Raw genomic sequence first — 17,370 nt, forward strand, 5'->3', positions numbered from 1 at the left:
GGGGGCACCGCTTAGCAGTCCTTCCTCGGGGTGTTGTTGGGGGACACCTTCTCGGCCCCGCAGCCATTGCTTTGTGGGGTCCTGCAGGGTTCAGTCTCAATGACATGGCATTTGGGGGCCTGCTGACCCCTTTGGCTTTGCTCTCTAGGGACAAACGGTACTCTGTCTCAGCCGGAGCGGTGTCTGGGGTCGCGGCAGCCTTTGAGGCCTCCGTTGGAGGGACCCTCTTCAGTGCGGAAGAAGGCTTTTTTTTCTGGAACCGAGGCCTCACCTGGGAACTGGTCAGAGTCCCAAACAGGAAACGGTATCATCATCATCATCATCATCGTTGTTGTTCTATTTAATTATACTTGGAAATCAACCCTTTGAACAAGTGATATTAACTAGCATTCATGAAATGGCACACAGGGAACTCAGCTGCTGGACTGAAGAACCATGTCTTTAAACTGCCGAGGATAAAGACATGCCACTACAAACATATATTTGGTTGGTAGCAGAGGATGGTTGTTTTGCTCTTGAAATTGCAGTTGCCCAAAAGACAAGACACTCTCTTGAAACCTCTTAGTTAAAGTAGGCACTCAGAGATCAAAAACAAAGTCTTCTTTGAAAAATAACATATCTTGTTTACTCACAAGCATCTTGTATTAACCACCAATCAGGCACATTTCTGATTGAAGTTCGGTTACAGGAATGGTGTAGCTGCTCTGTGTTGAGTACATAGGGCATCACTCTGCATCAGTACTCCATAGTGAAAGTATAGTCGTACTCACTGTGTAGTGGAGTCAGTGGAGTCCGTTGAGACACGAAGCCAATGAAGCAGGCAGACAAGACACATTGGGTTTCAAGGAGAGGCGCCCAGAGCAGTGTCCCTGTTGTCCACCCTCCGCCCCAAACAATCCTGGAGAACTTCATCTGGAGATCTCAAGATGCTCTGGACAGCTAGCTGGCTTCCCAGGATCTGTTTCCCGAGACAGGAGCCACCTCGGTCTGCCTCCTGGAGAGGAGTCCCATTGCGTCTTTAAGAGGAAGGCCTTTGTTTTGGGAGAACCTTTGGTGATTCCCGAAGGGAGGGGAAGGGGCCGGGAGGAACCCTGACCCCCTTCTCCAAGATGGCCCCCGCAATGCCTCCTCAGAACGAGGCCTCAAGGAGGAGCCATGAATGAGCAGCTTCCATCTGCACCAGGAGCAAGGCTTTTGTGATGCCAATGGCTTCCGATTGTCCTCTCCAGAGGAAGCCAAAGGCCCCGAATGTGACGTGGAAAATGCCCCCTGGGCTCATGTGAGGATGAAGTCGGGAAACATGAGATCCTAATGGAGTCCCAGAATCCGAAAGGGACCCCAAAAAGGCGTCTTGCCCAACCATGCAAGAACACACTGATGGTTTGATTCATTTCTTTATTTAGATATACAAAAACAAAACAACATCATCAACAACAAGAGATTAAAAATACTGTTTCTAGGATAATACTACTTTCTCCTATATATAAAAAAACCCAATAACAACAGACAATCTGTGTTATCTAATGTAAGGACCTGGCATTCTCTGTCTGGTTGTTAAATTCTCTCTGTTTTCTACACCCGTTTACTGAAAAGCAACCCTTGGAACGTCCTTTCTCACATAGTAACACACTTCTAGTCCCAAACAAACAGACAGTGATGGAGATTTGGCCCCGTCGTTGCTGGAGGAACACAATCAACGGGCCCCGGTCTTTCTTAAGTGAGAGATTTCTCCTCAGTCAACGTAGTAAACCTCTTCATTCCCACAAACTCACTTGTTTTCGTAAGCCAATCATTTTCTGACAGAATCACATTTTCGTCAGCCAATCATTTTCTGACAGAATCACATTTTCGTCAGCCAATCATTTTCTGACAGAATCACATTTTCATAAGCCAATCATTTTCTGACAGAATCACATTTTCGTCAGCCAATCATTTTCTGACAGAGTCTTTCCATCTTTAAGTGGAGGTCATTCTTGCTGCCGTCCTCACCTATAGCAATCTCCTCCCACATTTCCTATTAAGTTGTTCATCTCACATCCCAAGCAGATAAGAGTTCAGGTTTCATTTCAAATTTGACTTTAACAATTTCTTCTAAAATCATATGTATTTCTGCCCAGTATTTCTGGGCCTTTTTACCTGACCACCACACATGATAAAAAGTGCCCACCTTTCCCCCACTTTTCCAACAATCTAGAACTGTTGTTACAGATCTTCGCCATCCTTTCTGGTGTCAGGTATCATCTATACATCATGTTATAAAAAGTACTTTTACTCAATTGTAAATTCCACACTCTTTGTCCAAACCCTTTCCCGTTGTTCCCTTTGTATTCGTTTACCAAAATGTTGTGCCCACTTTACCACACAATCTTTCGCCTCCTCCATTTCATGTTTCAACAAAAGTTTATACAACTTAGCAATAACATGGTCATCTCCAGAGTCCAAAACAGTTTCAAGTTACGGTATATCAATAATATCAAAACTTATTATCAAATAAGTTTTTATCCACTTTAAATGCTTACCAATGTACCGGTAAGTTTCCGGAGGGGAGTTCCTCGTCTTTGTTCTATGCTGATGATTATCCAACGCCATAGTTGATGCTTCACTGACAGCCACCAGATGAACTTGTGGTGATCTCACAAAGGAGAGGCCTCCAGGCCACTGTATCCTCCCGTCCTGCTCAGGCTTTGCAAAGCCAAGGCAGCGGCCAAAGCGCCTTTGACTGAGTCCATCCAACTGTAAGACCCTTCTCTCTCGTGGCCATTACAGTCTTCACACCAGCATGATGCAGCACTTGGACTATTGACTCTGGAGACCAGCGTTTAAATCCCTGCTCAGCTACAGAATCTCTGACCTGACCTTGTCCCAGTCACACTCTCTCAGCTTTAGAAGCAGGCCAGGGGAAACTTCTCTCCCTAATTAATTGGCATTAACAAATCCACGAATAACGCTTGAAAGACTCGGATGTTTAGTGGTTGAGAGCAAGCTATTCTCGACTACCTCATCCAGGGCAGAAGCAGCATGGCTCTCGAGCTCCCTTTTTATTGCCCGGATCTTATGACTGTCTCACTGAGCCCAAATGAGGAAAAATAATACCTTGCCTGACATTAACAAAGCCAACACCTTGACAAACTGTGGGTCTGTCACAATGGCCTTATTCTTCTCCTTTTGCTGTATGACTTCTAATATCTTTGCCTAATAGAAAAGCCAACAGAACTTTGAAATCTTGCAGGGTATATTTTGGTGCCTTTATAGTAGGCCCAATAAACCCCGTTTGTGGATTTGGGGTGTTACTGTATTTCACTACCATAGTCAGCTGTGTGAACAACCCTGGGATATATGCTTGTGTAAATAAAGCCGAGTAGCTGCGCTGCCGAGCTCAACTGAAGGGTTGCCACTCAATTTATCGATAAGCCAGCACAAATTGAGAACGGGATAATTCATGTGAGATAGGCTGAGGAGGATTTATATAATCCCGGCTGGCAGGCAGAAGTTCTGGGGATGTCTCCTTTCTGCATCACTGACAGGATAACAATCAACTCCAGAGCTATGCGGCCAACCTTAAAGGCAAAATAAATTGGGCAATAAACTCCACATGGGTCTAAAATCACTTCTATCTGCCACTCCAGTCTCAGAATTTTTAACCTATCTAAATTAGCCACCTTTTTAGAAAATAATTTTTAAGTAAAAACAATAATATTGCATAAAGGAGAAATTACATAATATATGATGCTAAACTTATGTGGCTAACTAACTAGCTACTACAACAAAGTACAAAGCTAAATTAGAAACAAGTATCAACAAAACACATACAGTAGAGTCTCACTTATCCAAGCCTCGCTTATCCAAGTTTCTGGATTATCCAAGCCATTTTTGTATTCAATGTTTTCAATACATCATGATATTTTGGTGCTAAATTCGTAAATACAGTAATTACAACATAACATTACTGCGTATTGAACTGCTTTTTCTGTCAAATTTGTTTTATAACATGATGTTTTGGTGCTTAATGTGTAAAATCATAACCTAATTTGATGTTTAATAGGCTTTTCCTTAATCCCTCCTTATTATCCAAGATATTCGCTTATCCACGCTTCTGCCGGCCCGTTTAGCTTGGATAAGTGAGACTCTACTGTACCCACATAGACACAAACTACACCAACAAACAAAAATTAGACAAGAATGGATCTATTTCTATAAACTTCACACTCTCTATTCATTGTTTTTTATACCGTATGATTCTACTCCATGTAGACAATCCTATACAAGCACACTTCTGCCTTTGGTACCACTTATTCTCATTCATAAATCTGACACTTGACATATGCCCCTATTGTTGTCATGAAAAGTCCTGTGATGTGAACGTAGATTTACATTGTAAGTGAAGGTTTTTCCACACTCCAGGCATGTATAAGGTTTCTCCCAGTGTGCATCCTTTGATGTGTATGTAGACGTGGTTCCTGAGTGAAAATCTGTCCACACTAAAGGCATGTATATGGTTTCTCCCCAGTGTGAGTTCTTTGATGTATACGTAGAATTTCCCTCTTATTGAAGCTCTGTCCACACTCCAGGCATGTATATGGTTTCTCCCCAGTGTGAGTCCTTTGATGTGAACGTAGGCCTGAACTCTGAGTGAAGCTCTGTCCACACTCCAGGCATTTATAGGGTTTCTCCCCAGTGTGAGTCCTTTGATGTATATGTAAAGTTGAACTCTGAGCGAAGCTCTGTCCACACTCCAGGCAGTCATAGGGTTTCTCCCCAGTGTGAGTCCTTTGATGTGAATGTAAGTGTCCCTTCCGAGTAAAGCTCTGTCCACACTCCACGCATTTATAGGGTTTCTCCCCAGTGTGAGTCCTTTGATGTGAACGTAGGCCTGAACTCTGAGTGAAGCTCTGTCCACACTCCAGGCATTTATAGGGTTTCTCCCCAGTGTGAGTCCTTTGATGTATATGTAAAGTTGAACTCTGAGCGAAGCTCTGTCCACACTCCAGGCAGTCATAGGGTTTCTCCCCAGTGTGAGTCCTTTGATGTGAATGTAAGTGTCCCTTCCGAGTAAAGCTCTGTCCACACTCCACGCATTTATAGGGTTTTTCCCCAGTGTGAGTCCTTTGATGTTTACGTAGAGTTGAACAATCACTGAAGCTCTGTCCACACTCCAGGCACTCATAGGGTTTCTCCCCAGTGTGAGTCCTATGATGTGAACGTAGACCTGAATTACGAGTGAAGCTCTGTCCACACTCCAGGCATTTATAGGGTTTCTCCCCAGTGTGAGTCCTTTGATGTGAACGTAGGTCTGAATTATGAGTGAAGCTCTGTCCACACTCCAGGCAGTTATAGGGTTTCTCCCCAGTGTGAGTCCTTTGATGTGAACGTAGGCCTGAATTATGAGTGAAGGTCTGTCCACACTCCAGGCATTTATAGGGTTTCTCCCCAGTGTGAGTCCTTTGATGTATACGTAGGCCTGAACTCTGAGTGAAGCTCTGTCCACACTCCAGGCATTTATAGGGTTTCTCCCCAGTGTGAGTCCTTTGATGTGAACGTAGACCTGAATTACGAGTGAAGCTCTGTCCACACTCCAGGCATTTATAGGATTTCTCCCCAGTGTGAGTCCTTTGATGTGAACGTAGGCCTGAATTATGAGTGAAGCTCTGTCCTCACTCCAGGCAGTTATAGGGTTTCTCCCCAGTGTGAGTCCTTTGATGTGAACGTAGGCCTGAATTATGAATGAAGGTCTGTCCACACTCCAGGCATTTATAGGGTTTCTCCCCAGTGTGAGTCCTTTGATGTGAACGTAGGCCTGAATTATGAGTGAAGGTCTGTCCACACTGCAGGCATTTATAGGGTTTCTCCCCAGTGTGAGTCCTTTGATGTGAACGTAGGCCTGAACTCTGAGTGAAGCTCTGTCCACACTCCAGGCATTTATAGGGTTTCTCCCCAGTGTGAGTCCTTTGATGTGAACGTAGGCCTGAACTCTGAGTGAAGCTCTGTCCACACTCCAGGCATTTATAGGGTTTCTCCCCAGTGTGAGTCCTTTGATGCATATGTAAAGTTGCACTCTGAGCGAAGCTCTGTCCACACTCCAGGCAGTCATAGGGTTTCTCCCCAGTGTGAGTCCTTTGATGTGAATGTAAGTGTCCCTTCCGAGTAAAGCTCTGTCCACACTCCACGCATTTATAGGGTTTTTCCCCAGTGTGAATCCTTTGATGTTTACGTAGAGTTGAACAATCACTGAAGCTCTGTCCACACTCCAGGCACTCATAGGGTTTCTCTCCAGTGTGAGTCCTTTCATGTGAACGCAGAACTGAACTACGAGAGAAGCTCTGTCCACACTCCAGACATTTATAGGGTTTCTCCCCAGTGTGAGTCCTTTGATGTGAACGTAGGCCTGAATTATGAGTGAAGCTCTGTCCACACTCCAGGCAGTTATAGGGTTTCTCCCCAGTGTGAGTCCTTTGATGTGAACGTAGTCCTGAACTACGAGCAAAGCTCTGTCCACACTCCAGGCATATATAGGGTTTCTCCCCAGTGTGAGTCCTTTGATGTGAACGTAGTCCTGAACGATCAGTGAAGCTCTGTCCACACTCCAGGCAGTGATAGGGTTTCTCCCCAGTGTGAGTCCTTTGATGTCTATGTAAAGCTGAACTGTGAGCGAAGCTCTGTCCACACTCCAGGCAGTGATAGGTTTTCTCCCCAGTGTGAGTCCTTTGATGTCTATGTAAAGCTGAACTGTGAGCGAAGCTCTGTCCACACTCCAGGCATGTATAGGATTTATCCCCAGTGTGAGTCCTTTGATGTGAACGTAGGCTTGAACTATGAGTGAAGGTCTGTCCACACTCCAGACATGTATAGGGTTTCTCCCCAGTGTGAGTTCTTTGATGTGAACGTAGGCCTGAACTATGAGTGAAGGTCTGTCCACACTCCAGGCATTTATAGGGTTTCTCCCCAGTGTGAGTCCTTTGATGTGAACGTAGGCTTGAACTATGAGTGAAGGTCTGTCCACACTCCAGACATGTATAGGGTTTCTCCCCAGTGTGAGTTCTTTGATGTGAACGTAGGCCTGAACTCTGAGTGAAGCTCTGTCCACACTCTAGGCATTTATAGGGTTTCTCCCCAGTGTGAGTCCTTTCATGCCGTAGCAGATTGCTCCTCCAACTGAAGCTCTTTCCACACTCAAGACATGTAAAGGGTTTCTCCTCCATGTTGACAGTTATGTGTATGATTGACTTTGATACAGACACGTGAGTGTTACCTTTTTCTTTTTAATCAAAATTGAGTTCCACAAGATTGGCACCTAGAGAGGATTTCTTCTTCCCACAGGATTTCTTTCATTATTGCCCTTTGGTTTCCAAATTCCTCAATCTCCACTAGATATTGATATTTTCTTTTCATGCCTGTGGTGACTTCATAGGGTCTTCATTTCCCTGATCAAGAAAGAAGAAGCAAAAGGTTAAACATGAACCTGGAAACTTCCTTTATTTCCAAAATGATCCTCTTTTCCATTCATGGCTTATGTTGAAAATGGAACTACCAAGAAATTGAGAAATGAAGGGTCTTAAGGACACACGGAAACAAGGCAAAGGTTATCACAGATTGATGGACAATAAGGGATGGATTCAGAAGGAGAGAAGAAAAGAAGGGAGGGAGGATGAAAATAATGAGTGATTGATGGAAGGAAAGAGGGATGGATGGAAGAAAAAGGGACCTCCGTACAATACTGAAGAGCCACAATGATTTTGTTGGCTTGACCTAAACACGGCTAAAGAAACACAAGGCAGACAGTCAGACAGGCCATAGACGGGGCACCATTCACTCTGAATAAAGGGTTTCCATGAATTACCAGCATAAGTTAAATATTAAGAGGCAAAGTGATCCCTTTATTGATGATTTCATGAATGTCTAGATTCCCTTTCAGGCCACAATCATAGAATCATAGAATCATAGAATAGTAGAGTTGGAAGAGACCACATGGGCCATCCAGTCCAACCCCCTGCTAAGAAGCAGGAAATCGCATTCAAAGCACCCCCGACAGATGGCCATCCAGCCTCTGCTTAAAAGCCTCCAAAGAAGGAGCCTCCACCACGGCCCCGGGGAGAGAGTTCCACTGTCGAACAGCTCTCACAGTGAGGAAGTTCTTCCTGATGTTCAGGTGGAATCTCCTTTCCTGTAGTTTGAAGCCATTGTTTCGTGTCCTAGTCTGCAGGGCAGCAGAAAACAAGCTTGCTCCCTCCTCCCTATGACTTCCCTTCACGTATTTGTACATGGCTATCATGTCTCCTCTCGGCCTTCTCTTCTGCAGGCTAAACATGCCCAGCTCTTTAAGCCACTCCTCATAGGGCTTGTTCTCCAGACCCTTAATCATTTTAGTCGCCCTCCTCTGGACACTTTCCAGCTTGTCAACATCTCCCTTCAACTGTGGTGCCCAAAATTGGACACAGTATTCCAGGTGTGGTCTGACCAAGGCAGAGTAGAGGGGGAGCAGGACTTCCCTGGATCTAGACGCTATTCCCCTATTGATGCAGGCCAGAATCCTATTGGCTTTTTTAGCAGCCGCATCACATTGTTGGCTCGTGTTTAACTTGTTGTCCACAAGGACTCCAAGGTCTTTTTCGCACACACTGCTGTCAAGCCAGGCGTCCCCCATTCTGTATCTTTGATTTCCATTTTTTCTGCCGAAGTGAAGTATCTTGCATTTGTCCCTGTTGAACTTCATTTTGTTAGTTTTGGCCCATCTCTCTAGTCTGTCAAGATCGTTTTGAATTCTGCTCCTGTCTTCTGGAGCGTTAGCTATCCCTCCCAGTTTTGTGTCGTCTGCAAACTTGATGATCGTGCCTTCTAACCCTTCGTCTAAGTCGTTAATAAAGATGTTGAACAGAACCGGGCCCAGGACGGAGCCCTGCGGCACTCCACTTGTCACTTCTTTCCATGATGAAGACGACGCATTGGTGAGCACCCTTTGGGTTCGTTCGCTTAGCCAATTACAGATCCACCTAACCGTAGTTTTGTCTAGCCCACATTTTACTAGTTTGTTTCCCAGAAGGTCATGGGGGACTTTGTCGAAGGTCTTACTGAAATCCAGGTAGGCTACATCCACAGCATTCCCTGTATCGACCCAACTCGTAACTCTATCGAAAAAAGAGATCAGATTAGTCTGGCATGACTTGTTTTTGGTAAAGGGATCCCACGTCCGTCTCCTGTGCATCCCAAATTAGACCCCTGCTGCCACCACATTTCCTACATCTCTCAAAGGATCCCCAAATTCCCAAAGACGTTGCCTTCCTGCCTGGCAAATTCAACACCCCATTTAGGCATGCTGAGATGTCCACAGAACTGGTCTCGCCTGGACTACGTCCCCGTTGGGCTGTTCACTCCCTTGGTTGAGCCACAGACCGGCATGCAAATTCACAGGCACAGATCAGTCGGGAAACCCTCCTTCCTGCCCAGCCCTTTCCACCCCTGTCCATTTCCGCCTCTATTTCCTGCCCTCTGTTGTGGGGAAAGGCTTTTCAGCAGGTGAAGGCTGGGTTCTGGTCTTTGGCTGGCTTCTGCGGTCTTTGGATACAGGTAAACTACAACTCCCAAAATCAAGGCCCATTCCCACAAACCCTTGTAGTATGTTCAGTTGGTCATGAGGCTTCTCTGTGCAAAGTGTGGTCCTGGTCCATTGTCAGTGGGGGTCACTTTTTCTCTGGATTCAGGTGAACTATAAGTTCCTTTTCCCCCCAACTAGTCCAATATGTTCTATTAGTTATGGTGGCTCTGTGTGTCAGGTGTGGTCCTGGTCCATCATTGGTGGATTTTGATTGCAGGTGAACTATAAATCCCAGTACCTACTACTCCCAAATGTTCAGGCCAATTCCCCTCCAAACCCACCAGTATTCAAATCTGGGCATCTTGGGGATGCTTGGCAAGTTTGGCCCAGACACATCATTGTTTGGGTTCATAGCATTCTGGGTTTAGGTGAAGTACAACTCCTCTAAATCCCCCAGTAGGAGTGACAGGGCTCTGACTTGATGTAGGGTGAACTACAAATTCCACCATGTGCAGTTAATCCCCAAACTCCTCCAGTAAGTTTAGCTGCAGCTCAGTCCTTCTCTGTTGGTTATGCAGAGAGATTTGAAAGGGAAGGGCAGTGGGCGGGGCCATGCAAATTCCACAGGAATGGAGAACCCTGGGATGCCTGCCTGTGGTGGAGGAAAATGCAAAATCTAGGATGAAATGGTCCCCAAATGAAAGCATTCCTTGGGTGGTGGGCTGTAGTGTTTGAGAAGGACTTTGGCAGGGGCTGGGCCAAAGTCGCTGTAACCGTAATGTCAGTGCAAAGAGGTGACTTGCTGGATTCTCAGGCCTGGGAACTGTAGCCTGATTGTGGAGGGCGGAGGCTGTCTGTGTGAGCGGACAACTGTGCCACATACACACATAAGGGTTTTCGCTTTTATTATGGATTTAGATTAGATTAGATTTACATATAGATTAGATAGATTAGATTAAGATTAGATTAGATTCAGATTAGATTCAGATTAGATTTAGATATATAGATACAGATGTTACCTTATAATAATTTGGACCAAAATTTAAAAAAATGGCAAACTATATTAAACATGGACTGTAATGGAAATAAAGAGTCAGAATAAATACAGTAGAGTCTCACTTATCCAACATAAACAGGCCGGCAGAATGTTGGATAAGCGAATATGTTGGATAATAAGGAGGCATTAAGGAAAAGCCTATTAAACATCAAATTAGGTTATGATTTCACAAATTAAGCACCAAAACATCATGTTTTACAACAAAATTGACAGAGGGTTGTTGTATGTCTTTCGGGCTGTGTGGCCATGTTCCAGAAGCATTCTCTCCTGACGTTTCGCCCACATCTATGGCAGGCATCCTCACAACCTCTGAGGATGCCTGCCATAGATGTGGGCGAAACGTCAGGAGAGAATGCTTCTGGAACATGGCCACACAGCCCGAAAGACATACAACAACCCTGTGATCCTGGCCATGAAAGCCTTCGACAACACACAAAATTGACAGAAAAAGTAGTTCAATACACAGTAATGCTATGTAGGAATTACTGTATTTACGAATTTAGCACCAAAATATCATCATGTATTGAAAACATTGACTACAAAAATGCGTTGGATAATCCAGAACGTTGGATAAGTGAGACTCTACTGTAAAACTAAATGGTATAAACCACAAAAAGAAGGTGGGTTAGGTCTCCCAGATATTAAATTATATGATCATGCCAACCAAATAAGGTACGTAGTCGAAGGATTAGCGAAGCAAGGAAAACTGGAAGGGCCAGAAGCGTGGTTCTCAACCCGGGGTCCCTCCCCAGGTGTGTTTGGCCTACAACTCCCAGAAATCCCAGCCAGTTCAGTTCACCAGCTGTTAGGATTTCTGGGACTGGAAGGCCAAAAACATCTGGGGAGGGACCCCAGGTTGAGAACCACTGGGCTAGAAGAAGAGGATAAGAAATTAGAATGGAAACCAGAGTGTATTTTGATAGAAAATAAAGGAAAGTCTAAAAAGAATTGGTATAATGAACAGAGTAACCCCCTTACATAAATATAAACTTTCTATCTAAACTTTATTTGCCATGCCATACTGTTGCCCTTGACCCGCCTGGCACCTGCTAGTTGGCCACCCCAATGTGGAACCCTTGATCCCTGTCTCCTGGCCTGCTGGTGGAGTATTTTGTCATTGGTTCCTAAGCCTGTGGTTAATTGATTGATTTGTATGTTTAGCGCACTTATGCTCATTAACGTATTATGTTTTGTTGTTGTCTGGTTTCATTGTTGGAGATAGGGTGGTATATAAATAAAGTTTTAGTATTGTTACTATTATTTATTTGTACCCCGCCACTGTAATAAGATAAAATGAAATATGAATACAGTAGAGTCTCACTTTTCCAACATAAACGGGCCGGTAGAATGTTGGATAAGCGAATATGTTGGATAATAAGGAGGCATTAAGGAAAAGCCTATTAAACATCAAATTAAGTTATGATTTTACAAATGAAGCACCAAAACATCATGTTAGACAACAAATTTTGCAGAAAAAGTAATTCAATACGCAGTAATGCTATGTAGTAATTACTGTATTTATGAATTTAGCACCAAAATATCACGATATATTGAAAACATTGACTACAAAAATGTGTTGGATAATCCAGAACGTTAGATAAGCGAGTGTTGGATAAGTGAGACTCTACTGTATATGGTATCAATGGAAGAGATGAATGAATGAGAGCTAATAATTTTGGAGACACCATTCTAAAATATTAAGGCCTACAATGACAAACTTTGATTAACTTTGGGGCAGAGACAATGGTTTTTTAAGTGAAGGAAATGTTTACAACTGTTGAGAAGGAAGTCAACACAAGGCCAACACTAATCAAGAAGAGTCAACATCTGGTCCAGGAAACGGAGATGGAGCCAGGATGTTCCGGGATGGAAGACGTCTATCATTCATTTACAACTTTGGGACATCAGAAAAATATTGTTATATAAGTGTCTATGTTTTTACTAAGTGTCTTGTTTAAATTTTATTGTTTTTTTCTAATGTGGAATTTTTTATTATAATGAGTATGTTATTGTCATTTTATACTTTTGATATTAGTGATGTAGTTGGGGCACTGAATGTTTGCCGTCTATATGTATGTTAACCGCCCTGAGTCCCTCTGGGGAGAGAGGGCGGTCTAGAAATAAAGTTATTATTATTATTATTGTTATTATTATTATTAATGATGATCCAGAAATTGTGACAGACAGAGATGCTGTTTGTCCGCCATGCTCAGTGGAGATGATGCATGGGAAAGTGGCAGATTTGCATGGAAGCAGTCTTGTCACTGGGCCTCCTTTTCTCAAGGGAAGAGGAAGGAGTGCATTTCGGAGTCATGATACGGGTTGCAGGGAGACAGTTGTGTCTGATACTTGGCATTGTTCGTAGGAAAAAAGGATGCATTTTGACGTTTTTGAACTATGCTGCAGAGGAAGCAGGGCCTGGCCTAAGCAGGTGCTTCTCCAAGGAGGGAGAAAGGATATGGTAATATCTGGATGGATGCACGAGGATGAATACATGTAGATGTGTGTGAATGCTGAGTGAAAATGTAACCCCCCCCCGCTTTGTCTGTTGTAGGTTGTTTATCAAGCCAATGTGGTTACATAAAATCTGTATGTCTAATGTCACTCTTTGTTGTTTGTGTAAACGTTCTGATACCTCTCACACTGAAACTGCAATAAAAAGAACCTATGCTTTAAAATTATTGAGAAGTTATTCATAACACCACCATCTCCCCGAAGGGACTCGGAGTGGCTCACAAAAGCACACAATTGTGCAGAACACACAAATACATAAAATACATAACAAATAAAGCAATAACAATCAATAATTACACAAAACTATAATTCCATTGAATAACATACAACCCAACCGATTAAAATTCAACACTGCAGCAAAGCTGTGGGTACAACAGGCTGTGAACTGTCTCAGTCCATAAAGTACTAACAGAATCCATCCCTAAGGCCTCAGGTTGAGTGAGGAAGGTGCTCATCCTGGTCCAAAGGCTTGTTCAAAAAACCGTGTTTTCAGTTGTGCCCAGAAAGCTTGAAGAGAAGGGGGAACCTGATCTCCTTCAGGAAGGCATTCCAAAGCCACGGGGCCACCACCGAGAAGGAAGCCCCCCCCCCCAATCGCAACCTCTCTCTCGCTCTCGTCCCCACCAACCCTACTTGAGACAGTGGCAGACCGAGAGGAGGGCCTCCCTGGCAGATCTTAAACTTCGCGACCATAAAAGGAGATGCAGTCCTGAAGAGAGGTTGGACCCCAAGTGTATAGGGCTTTCTAGGTAACCACCTGCACCTTGAATTGGGCGCGGAAACTTGTTGGAAGCCAGTGGAGCTGTCTTCATAGGGGCACGGGATGGTCCCTGTAACCAGCCCCAGTTAGTTATTTAAAACATTTTGGAAATGACACAAAATAAAACTGAGGCCAGGGATTATTATTATCTCCTTTAACACCAGTAATAACGTTAGAAAATTCCGCAATAAATGTTTTCAAAGAATTAAGATGGAAGAGTTTCTAAAAAAGAGGGAGAATGGAAATGAGAGACTGGGGTTTAAAGAGGATGATAAACAGAGACACAACCCAATATCTATCTGCAGGAAGGAAGAGAGAGAATAGTTTATATTATTATTATTATTATGTCAGTTATATTAGCATATTATTATAATACTATTATTGTATGTCATTATTATAATATTATAAGTCAGCTCCAGCTCCTCCCCCGATTCCTGGGGACATGCGCAGAGAGGCCTCCCTCCCTCCAGATGGTCCCACACCCAACATCCGGACACCCTCCCCTGGACCCCTCCTTGCAGGCAGGCGGCCCATTCCCTCACATCAGGAGACACTTCCAGGGTGCCCAGATCCATCATTATTTGGAATCGACAATGTTCTCTGGATGCAGGTGAACTACAACTCCCAAACGCAAGGTCAAGGCCCACCAAACCCTTCCAGCATTCCCTGTTGGTCATGGGAGTTCTGTGTGCCACGTTTGGTCCAACTCCATAGTTGGTGGAGTTCAGAATGCTCTTTGATTGTAGGTGAACTATAAATCCCAGCGACTACAACTCCCAAATGACAAAATCAATCCCACACCCGCAACCCCACCAGTATTCAAATTTGAATGCTTTGGGTATTTGTGCCATATTTGGTCCAGTGAATGAGAATACACCCTGCATATCAGATATTTACATTATGATTCACAATAGTAGCAAAATGACATTTATGAAGGAGCAATGAAAATAATGTTATGGTTGGGGGTCACCACAACATGAGGAACTACTGTATTAAGGGGTCGTGGCATCAGGAAGGTTGAGAACCTCTGGCTGAAAGAGAAGCGGGGTCTGTTGAGTCCCCGGAAAAGAAGACCGAGAGGAGGGGGCTGGAGAGGAGCCATGTGTGAACATGGGGAAGGAGGCCCGAGGAAGAGGGAGGGGGCTTCCTTTCCGCTGCCCTGGAGACGAGGCCTCAGCGGAGCCGTGGGTTCCAAGGACAGGGAAGGAGATTCACCTGAACCTCAGGAAGGGCTGCTCAGTGGTGGGAGGCTCCTTCTTTGGAGGTTCTTAAGCAGTGGTTGGGTGGCCATCTGTCGGGGCTGCTTTCGTGGTGCTTCTCTTCCCTTCCTGCATGAAAGAAAGAAAGGAGGGGGCCGGACAGGGTGGCCCTTCTGTGGGATCCTCTGATTCCCATTGAAAAGAGTTGGTTGTATGCTGCAAGTCAGGCGCAGAGGATGACCCGGGAAGGAATCCCACTGGAGCATTGCCGCACACCAACATATCTGGGAGTCACCTCTGACCCACAAGAAGCACTGCTTGGCCATCAAGCAACAAGTGGGTGCTGGAAATAACATCCTACGAAAGAGGACTGGCACACCCTGGGGATCACAACCAGGCACAGTGAAGACCTCGGCCCTTGCGCTTGGCTCCTCTGCGGCTGAGTGCGCATGCCCAGCGTGGAATGCATCTCACCACGTTAAAAGAGGGGATGTGGCTCTTAATGAAACATGCCGCATGAACACAGGGTGTCTACGCCTCACATCGCTGGAGAAAATATACTGTTCACCCGGTATTGCACCACCTGACATCTGCTGGGAAGTAGCAGCCAATAATGAAAGGACCAAGGCAGTGACATCTCTGGCCCATCCTCTGTTCAGATATCAGTCAGTACGCCAAGGCCTTAAATGAAGAAATAGCTTCCTAAGATCTACAGAGATACTCGCAGGAACACCTCAGCAAGCAAGAGTCCAAAAGTGGCAGGGTAAAACCATGGCTGATACCGAATGGGAGACTCCCCCTGGGCACACACAAGACGGAGAGACTCAGAAGGCGCTGAACAGAATGCGCTCTGGCACCACGAGACGCAGAGCCAACCTTCAGAAATGGGGCCTCATAGTGGAGTCCACGACATGCGAATGTGGAGGAGAGCAAACCACCGGCCACTGACTACAACACGGCCTGAGCCCCACCACGTGCACAAGGGAGGGCCTTCTCACAGCCACTCCAGAGGCACTCACTCCAAGGGGCCAGGTTCTGGTCAAAGGACATTTAGTAGAAGGCCAAGGTTTTGTTTACTTTGTGTTTTTAAATCCATGACCACTTGTACCACTTTGTGTTTTTAAATCCATGACCACTCGGTTCGCTTCTGACACGATAAATACATAAATATTGGGAGGGGAGGGGTGGCCTGTAGCCCCGAAGGAAGGAAAGAAAGAAAGACGGCAGGACCAGGGCCCCAAAGGACCTCCACAGACCAGAGAGCCAATTGGCCAGATTAAGGAGCGGTGTCAACAATTGGCCATCAAGCAACAAGTGGGTGCTGGAAATAATATCCTACGAAAGAGGACTGGCACACCCTGGGGATCACAACCAGGCACAGTGAAGACATCTGCCCTTGCGCTTGGCTACTCTGCGGCTGAGTGCGCATGCCCAGCGTGGAATGCATCTCACCACGTTAACAGAGGGGATGTGGCTCTTAATAAACATGCCGCGTGATCCCAGGGTGTCTACGCCTCACTGTTCATCCGGTTTTGCACCGCCTGGCATCTGTTTCCACCCTAAAGACCTTGGTGTCACCTGAGACCGAACACGAACATCCAGGAAACACGGCATGAACCCCGAGCACAAAGCAGCAGAAACTGCCTGGCAGCGCCTGGGGTGCAGACCCACAAGGAAGAAGACCCTCAGCCCGGGCCTGGTCTTTCTCAAGGGCTGATCCGGGCCCTGGGAGTGGTAGGCCTCCCTCCCTCCCTCCGCCCGCCGAGGACGGGCCTGGCCCACACTCCCCCCGCCTCCCCCCCGGGCACCCCGGCGAGCCTCCCTCTCCCCACAGACCTCTCTCTCTCTCCGTCCTCTTCCTTCCCGCCTCACAGACACAGACCAGGCCTCAGGCCAGGCCAGGCGCCGCCATCTTCCTCCTCGTCCTCCTCCTTCCCCGGAGCCCGCCCCCGCCCCTCCCATTGGCTGAGCCCGGGACGCCCCGCCCACCGGAGGCCCCCATTGGCTGCGTCCCCCTCCCCCCTTTGATGGACGGGCGGCAGGGCGGGGCTTCCGTGAGGCGAGAGAGGCCTGTGAGGCCAGGCCGGGAGGGAAGAGGCCCCGCTGGGCAGGCCTGGCCGAGGAGAGGCCGCGGAGGGAGGGAGGCCGGAGCGGAGGGGGCGGGAAACGTCCCTCCTGGGAGCTGTAGTTCACCCTCCCGCCCTTGATCCCCGCCCGGGAGGCTCCTCAGCAAAGGCGCCCAAGGGGAGAACCTTTCCACACAGGAAACAATCAGGGCCAGCTAACACCTCCCAACAAAGGATTCCCATCACCA

The 17,370-nt window shown here is 46.1% G+C and overlaps 1 protein-coding gene and 1 pseudogene across 2 annotated transcripts in view; one reads left to right on the forward strand and one right to left on the reverse strand.

The window, feature by feature from the left end:
* LOC134294681 (loricrin-like) overlaps positions 1-17,370 on the forward strand; it is a 676,447-nt gene that overhangs the window by 531,617 nt on the left and 127,460 nt on the right. The window lies entirely within an intron of this gene.
* On the reverse strand, positions 1,382-17,029 carry LOC134294638 (zinc finger protein 850-like; annotated as a pseudogene).

The sequence above is a fragment of the Anolis carolinensis genome, unplaced genomic scaffold (assembly GCF_035594765.1).
Source record: "Anolis carolinensis isolate JA03-04 unplaced genomic scaffold, rAnoCar3.1.pri scaffold_18, whole genome shotgun sequence".
In the NCBI taxonomy this organism is placed as follows: Eukaryota; Metazoa; Chordata; class Lepidosauria; order Squamata; family Dactyloidae; genus Anolis; species Anolis carolinensis.